Source organism: Arachis ipaensis, chromosome B4 (genome assembly GCF_059453495.1).
Source record: "Arachis ipaensis isolate K30076 ecotype BB chromosome B4, ASM5945349v1, whole genome shotgun sequence".
Classification (NCBI taxonomy): domain Eukaryota; kingdom Viridiplantae; phylum Streptophyta; class Magnoliopsida; order Fabales; family Fabaceae; genus Arachis; species Arachis ipaensis.
Genome location: NC_142439.1, coordinates 100,848,970 through 100,857,043, shown reverse-complemented (window position 1 = coordinate 100,857,043; position 8,074 = coordinate 100,848,970). Strand labels below are relative to the sequence as shown.

Here is an 8,074-nt window from a genome sequence, read left to right as displayed (position 1 = left end):
TCATCCACTTAACTTACCTTCATAGTTAGAGGTTAATTAAAGTGGGAGCAAAATCTAATTCTCATCACACCTGATAAGGATAACTAGGATAGGACTTCAATTTCTTATACCTTGCCAAGAGAATTTTATTATTATTAATTTATTTTTTCTGTCATTTAAATTACTTGTTCCTTATTTTAAAAAAATCCAAAAACATATCTTTTTACATAACCAATAATAAATCATACCTCCCTGCAATTCTTTGAGAAGACGACCCGAGGTTTAAATACTTCGGTTATAAATTTTATTGGATTTTGTTACTTGTGACAACCAAACTTTTGTAAGAAAGGAATTCTTGTCGATCTAGAAGCTATACTTACAACGCGAATTTATTTGTGAAAATTCTAGATCGCGCGAGAGTTTCGTTCTTCAAAATGGTGTCGTTGCCGGGGAATTACAAACGTGTGCCTTATTATTGGTTATGGTAAATATTTACTTTTAAATTGATTTTTTTCGGAAAAAAAATTCAGATTTTTATTTTAAAATTTTTATCTTATCTTATCTTAGTTTTAAATTTTAAAATCTTATCTTATCTTATTTTAAAAATCAAATTTCAAATTTCAATATTTAAATTCCAAAATTTAAATTTTAAAATTCAAAATTTAAATTTAAAATTTTAAAAATCAAACCTTTTCAAAATTTAAATCTTTTTCAAATCTTTATCTTATATTGTTGAATTTTTCAAAATTCGAATTTCAAAATTTACAATTCAAATTTCAAATTTCAAAATTCAAATTTCAAAATTTAAATTTCAAAACCTTTTAATTTAAAAACTTATCTTTTCTTACCTAACTTATGCTATCTTTTTTAATCTTAAAAAAAAAAACATTTTTCAAACCTTTTCTCTTATTTATTTTATTTTACTTTATTTTTCTTTGCTTGTTTATTTGCTTTTATTTTTAATTTTTATTAGCCACTATGAATTCTCACCCTTTGGCTATGAGTTTGGTTACAATCATGTTACAGGAAGAGGAGATTACAATGAAAGCTTGGGTCATGGATGGGACAATCAAAGATGGGAAGAGGCACAAGGATTTGATCAACCATCTTGGCGACAACCACCTCCAAGGCACTATCGACAATGGTTATGGTGGACCTCTTCGTGACAATCAACACCCACCATAAAATACCTATGAACCCCTTCCTCCACATAGCTTTGAACCACCATACTCACAAGCCCCCTACTACTGAACAACACTATATGACCCTAACCAATATCCATCTAACCAACCACCATATGAACCATATGAACCATATGAACCATACCCAGAACCACCACCTCAGTATTCACCATCTCCATTGGATAACAACACACTCATCTCTAATATCATTGGTCTCACCTCTACACTCCAAAATCTTATATCCCGCATGGACCAACCCTCTACCTTCAATATTCAACCATCAAGCTTCAGTGCGCTTCCTTTTTAACCACATAATAATCTTTCCATCCCATCACCACCCTCCATGGAAGAGCACCCACATCCATCAATCCAAGAGCAAGATGATCCCAGTTATGCTATTGATATGGAACAAGAAAGAAGGAATTATCTTCGCGAATCTAGACTTCATAAGAAGCTAGAGGAGGCCCTACAGATGAAGGTAGTGGAGACCCTTGAAGTCGAAGGAGTGGTTGAAGAATTAGTGAAGAAAGACAACAAGGAGGAGCTGGATTTTGTACTTGAAGATGAAGGAATACTTGAAAAGGAAATCATCAAGGATGAGTACAATTTTATACTAAAACAACTTGACAAAGCAGTAATTACTAAAGAGAAAGAAGTGGTTGCAGACTTAGGAGATGCGGAACCTCCATGGGAAAGTCCAGTCATAGAACCTCCTTCCAAGACATTTGAATTTGATGCCAAAAAGGGTGTACAACCTCCAAGGCATACCATGGCTAAAGACTTTGAAGAGGTTGATTAAGAGATGGAGATTAAAGAAGAAGAAGCACAACCTCCCATGCCCTTGGAAAGCCATGAAGAAGTGATTGAATTGGAAGAAAGCTACCAAGAGGAAGAGGTTGAAATTGAAGAAGCTTACAATGAGGTGGAAGTTGTCCAAGAAGAGCACAAGGGAGTGGAGCTTAAAATCACCTTGCCAAAGTTGCTGGAGACCTCTCCCCAAAGGCCATTATCACCCAATATAACATTCAAGTGGGTAAAATTCATATCCCTTAGCTTTCTCATTCCACTTGAATATGGTTTACTTGAGACAGATGGCTAGCTTAGAGCTCTCTGTGGCGTTAAGAGTAAGAGGAAGATGGTTAGTGGTAGGAGTTGTCATGCAAGGTTCAAAATGGTGGAAAGCTCAAAGTCTAAATGCAAGGGTTGGTGTAGAGCTCGAATGAATGGGTCTAGGAAGTTGTTTGGATGCCTTAGTGAGAATTTCGATTGCTTACCACCCGGATGGAATCATGATGATCAACTTGAAGACGGGTGCAGAAACAAGATTTGGGATCCAGGCATACATGAGGATCAAATTTGGGAGCTCAAAGCTTGTGAAGAACTCCATCAAAGCTTGAGAAATTTACTTGGTATTGATAGAGCTTATTGGAAGTCCAAGCATTGGTGGAAGTTTCAAGACGAGTTCAAGCACAAGCCACCATGACAAGGAGCTCACTAAATGTCCAACTTAAGGACTTTAACTAAAAGTGCTAGGTGGGAGACAACCCACCATGGTATGATCGTTCCTTTTCTTTAATTTTGATTTTATTTCGTTTTGTTTGTTTTTGAGTTTTATTTTATTCTATTTTCATTGAACCTGGAATTATTCATAGAATCCACACTATCATTGCATCTGCATATTGCATAAAAAAATATAAAAAAAATACGCACGCGACGCGTAAGCGTTGTTGACGCGTCCGTGTCACCAGTGCGTTTTGAAGAAAAGAGAATTAGACAGAGAGTCACGCGAAAGCGTGGCTGGAGGTGTGCCTTAGGCACAAACATGCCCACGCGTCCGCGTCATTCACGTGTCTGCGTCGTTTGAAAAATAGCCTCCCCACGCGTCCGCGTCATCCACGCGAACGCGTGGCCCTGCAAAATCGACGTAAAGAGGTGTATGGCAGTAAGTTATGATGGAGTGGGACTGGAACCATGCTAGAAGCACAAGCCCTACCACGCGAACGCGTGCCCCCACGCAACCGCGTCATTCTCCAGAAATAGCCATCCACGCGATCGCGTGAACCACGCGATCGCGTCACCCAAATATTTTGGCAAAATAAGTTTGAGAAAGAGAGTTGCGCGAACACGTTGCTGCCCTCGCGCCAATCGCACATTTCAGGTCACGCAACCGCGTGACCCATGCGTCCGCGTCACCTGTATTTATCGTACATCACGTGACCGCGTCATCCACGCATCCGCGTCACATTCGGCGCACAGAATATCCAGATTAGCCAAAATATCTTATCTTTTCTTCCCCAAATCCTAATTTTTCTTTTCCTTTATTATTTCTTTCTTCCCCCTTCTTCTTTCTTGACTCTTTTTCACTTTTTACTTCCCCCATCTCTTATTTTTTCACATCCATTATCAAGGTTCTTTTCTTTTCTCCTTCCCTTTTACTTTTCTATTATTATTCTTATTTTTATTTATGCTTTCTTCTTCTTTTCCTTTTACTTTCTTTGTATATATTTTTTCTTTTTCTTTCTTTTTTTCTTTATTCCTTTAATTGGTGTTGGACATTTATTTGGGTCATTACTTTCTATATTTTGCTTGTGGATTATTAAGGAATTATTTGACAATTAATATTACTTCTTAAAGGGTTGCTTGCATATTCAATTTAATACTTTCAACAACATATTTACCATGCATGCTATGTGTTTGTGAAAAAGCCCGTATGGCATCATGCACTACCTTTATGTTATCCTACTACTTTAATGCCTGTTTTTCAAAAAACCCTTTTTACATTTTATTAATTTAATTTAATTGTCAATACAAACAGGTTGCTAGTTTGAATGACTTGGTAATCTAACTTGGATATTGAATGCTTGATCTATGCTACTCATGCCTTTGCCGGAATGCCAATAAACATCTTGCATTTAATTTCCATCACATGCACCTACTATATTACCTAAGATGAACTTTTCACATGTAGTCTAGACCATGTGTTAACGACATCCTTCCTTACCGTGCATTGATTACCACTCATAATATTCGCTCCCTTGCTCGAACCCTTCGCTTTACATGTACTTACCTCTTTCCTTTTTCAGGATGGCCACCAAGAAAGGCAAGGAGAAAGCTACTCCCAAACCACCAGCAAGGAGAGGAACAAAAAGAGCACTAGCTGCGGAGCCACCCGTCCACTTGTACATCTTAGCATGCACTGAGGACGGTACAATCTTTAAGTGTGGGGAGGTCGATACCGATCTCCATGTGTTAGTTATTTTCTTCTCAACACCAATATATTGCTATTTGTTAGTTCATTGTTGCATTTTCATGTTTGATTGCACGTTTGTTTGATTTTATGCATTTAGTTACTACTTAGTTAAAGTATTTAATTTTTTCTAAGACCCTATTTTTTGAAAAATTTCACTAATTTAAATAAAAAATTTCGTGTTAAAATTGTTTGAAGTTATATTTGGAACATAGTTTGAAAAGCTAAGAACATACAACCTGTGAGATTTGAGCTTAATTACATGGTTACATTATTTAACCATAAATATTTTATTCTTGTGTGTTTACTTCTCTATGATTGTAATCTTATTTTGTTTCATCCTATATGTCCAATATTTAATATGTTATATGCATGCGTATGATTGAGGCCATTATTTGTTTAGCTCACTTACCCCAAACAAGCCTACCCTTTAAATTACCTTTGTCAGCAACTTTGAACCTTTTTATCCCATGTGTTCTATATTTTACCGCATTACTAGCCTTAAGCGGAAAAACAATTAAATATCCCAATTGAATATTTGGTTAGCTTAAGATAGGAATGGTGTGTTCATTGAGTATGGGAAAATTGTGGGAAAAAAGGGTTAATAAGGGGATGTGTCACGATAAAATAATGGGAATTTGGATACCTACTCATGTGAGACTATAAAAATTAAAAGTCCATGTGCATTGATAAGTTATGTTTATTTTTCCAATTAAAAACAAATTTCTCAATAAATAAGTAAATAAATAAGGGGACAAAATTATCCCAATGTTAAGTTAATGAAAAATCAATGCATATGTGATACAAGTTAAGAGAAAAAGTTAATACATGAGTATGGAATGTGAAAGTGGGAATTATGGGTAGCTAGGCATGATTATAGAGTTATATAGAGTGTATGATATTAGGCGAGAGCTTAGGTTAGTCAAAGATTCAATTTATAGCTCAGTTAGCCATATATATATCCTTACCCTTTCCTTAGCCCCATTACAACCTTGAAAAGACCTCATGATGTTTGCATTGGTATATTAAATATTTTTGATTGGTTAGATGAAGAACAAAATTTAGAAAGCATGATTAGAGAAGAATAGAGAGATTAACCCTAGACACTTGAGAGATTAGAGTGATATACACTACCAGTAAGGGTTCAATGCTTGATTCTATGTTCCCTGCTTTCATGAGCTATCTTCTTATAAGTTTACTTGCCTTTTATTGTATAATTTGAATTAGTGAAATCTGATTTATGTTTGTCTTGAAGATCTTATTTACTTTTAACCAAGTAGATAGAAACATCTTAGCATGTAGTTGCATTCATATAGATAGGTTGCATTTCATACATTCTACCATTCTTCTTCACTCCCTTATAGCTTCTCTTGAGCTTAGCACGAGGACATGCTAATGTTTAAGTGTGGAGATGTTGATAAACCACTATTTCATGGTTTATCTTGTACTCAATTGAGTGGTTTTTATCAACTCTTTACCCACTTATTCATACTATTTGTATGGTTTTACTTTTTTCTTCCTAATTTTGTGCTATGATTGAAACCATGCTTCTTTGGCCTTATATTTGCTAATATTAATCCTCTCTTATTACCATTCGATGCCGTGATATGTGTGTTAAGTGATTTCGGAGATTACAGGGCAGGAATGGCTTAGAGGATGGAAAGGAAGCATGCAAAAGTGGAAGGAATACAAGAAGTTGAAGAAATTGCTAAGCTATCCAACCTAACCCTCTCGCACTAAAACGGTCATAACTTGAGCTACAGAGATCCAAATGATGCGGTTCTAGTTGCGTTGGAAAGCTAATGTCCCGGGCTTCGATTTGATATATAATTTGTCATAGTGGCCGTAGAGCTAGGCAACGCGAACGCGTACTCCACAACGATAATAAAAAAACCAGCGTGGTAGATTTCGCCCCCAGCGATTTCTGGACTGTTTTTGACCCAGTTTTCGGCCCAGAAAACACAGATTAGAGGCTATAAAGTGGGAAAATGCATCCATTCAATATACACGGCTCATAATACATAAATTTTTTGTTTTAGATGTAGCTTTTAGAGAGAGAGGTTCTCTCCTCTCTCTTAGATTTTTAGAATTAGGATTCCTTTCAGTTTATGATTATTTCTTCAATCACAGGTTCAATGTTCCTTTAAATTACTTTCTAGTTTTATTTATTCTATTACTTTAATTATTATTTATCTTTTCAATTTGGCTTATGAACCTTTCCATGTTAGGACTTGAATTTATGTTTGAATGCAATTTGAGGTATTTTAGATTTAAGATTTCTTTCTTTTATTTATGCATGCTGCTTCCCATCTGAAGGCATTTTTATTCAAGTAGATTTATTTCTCCTTTTGGCTTTGGTTAAGTAATTGATAACACTTGAGTTATCAAACTCAGCTGTTGTTTGAACATTGGAATTTGCTGATTGACTTGTATTCCAATAACTCTAGTCTTTTCTTTGGAATTGACTAGGATCTGAGAAATCAAATTGATTCATCCACTTAACTTACCTTCATAGTTAGAGGTTAATTAAAGTGGGAGAAAAATCCAATTCTCATCACATCTGATAAGGATAACTAGGATAGGACTTTAATTTCTTATACCTTTCCAAGAGAATTTTATTATTATTAATTTATTTTTCCTGTCATTTAAATTACTTGTTCCTTATTTTAAGAAAACCCAAAAACATATCTTTTTACATAACCAATAATAAATCATACCTCCCTGCAATTCCTTGAGAAGACGACCCGAGGTTTAAATACTTCGATTATAAATTTTATTGGGTTTTGATACTTGTGAAAATTCTAGATCGCGCGAGAGTTTCGATCTTCAACTACTCCCAACCTGAAACAACTGTTACCAACTGGGATACGCTCAGAAGAGAATTCCTGAAAAAATATTTTCCAGCCGAAGTTACAGATAGACTGAGAAAAGAGATCTCTTGTATTGTTCAAGGTGAATCAGAGACTCTTTATGAGTACTGGGAGCGCTTCAAGAATCTTCTGGACGCATGCCCCCATCATATGATTGACAAGTTGGTATTGATCAACTACTTCACTCTAGGCATGAAGCCTTGGGATAAAACTACATTGGATGGTGCTAGTAATGGTTCTCTGAAGAAGTACAAGACCACAGATGAAGCATGGCAACTGATCAGCGACTTAGCTGAGTCCACTCGGAATCACAGGTACAGGAACAACCACTCAAAAGCTGTTGCAGAGGTTTCCTCTAGCATTGAGACTTCTGCTCTTACACAGAGTATATGTGAGATGACTAACCTACTGAAGCAGATGCAGTTGAATCAACAACAATCTCAGCCTCCCCCACCACAACAAAGCCAACAGTTGGTCCCGCAAAGAGTATGCAGAATTTGTGCTGATTATAGTCTCTACACTGATGAGTGCCCGCAGCTCCAACAAGAAGACAACACTGTGGCAGCTACTCATAACTTCTATGACCACTCGAATCAAGGATAGAATCAACAAGGCGGCAACTACAACCACGGTGGGAACTATAACCAAAGGTGGCAAGACAACTCCAACCATGGCTTGGAGAGATAATTCCAACCATGGCTGGAGGGACAACTATAATAGAGGAGCAGAGACAACAATGGAAATTAGAGGTGGAACAACAACAATAGACAGCAGAATCAGAACCAGCCTTACAGAGC

At 36.2% G+C, this 8,074-nt stretch overlaps 1 non-coding gene across 1 annotated transcript; it reads right to left on the bottom strand.

Annotated features, from left to right (window-relative positions):
- Nucleotides 1-7,325: 7,325 nt before the first annotated feature.
- Nucleotides 7,326-7,433, bottom strand: LOC148568575 (small nucleolar RNA R71). The gene has a single exon (XR_015882904.1). It is a non-coding gene; the product is annotated as a small nucleolar RNA R71 (small nucleolar RNA).
- Between the last annotated feature and the right edge of the window lie 641 nt (nt 7,434-8,074).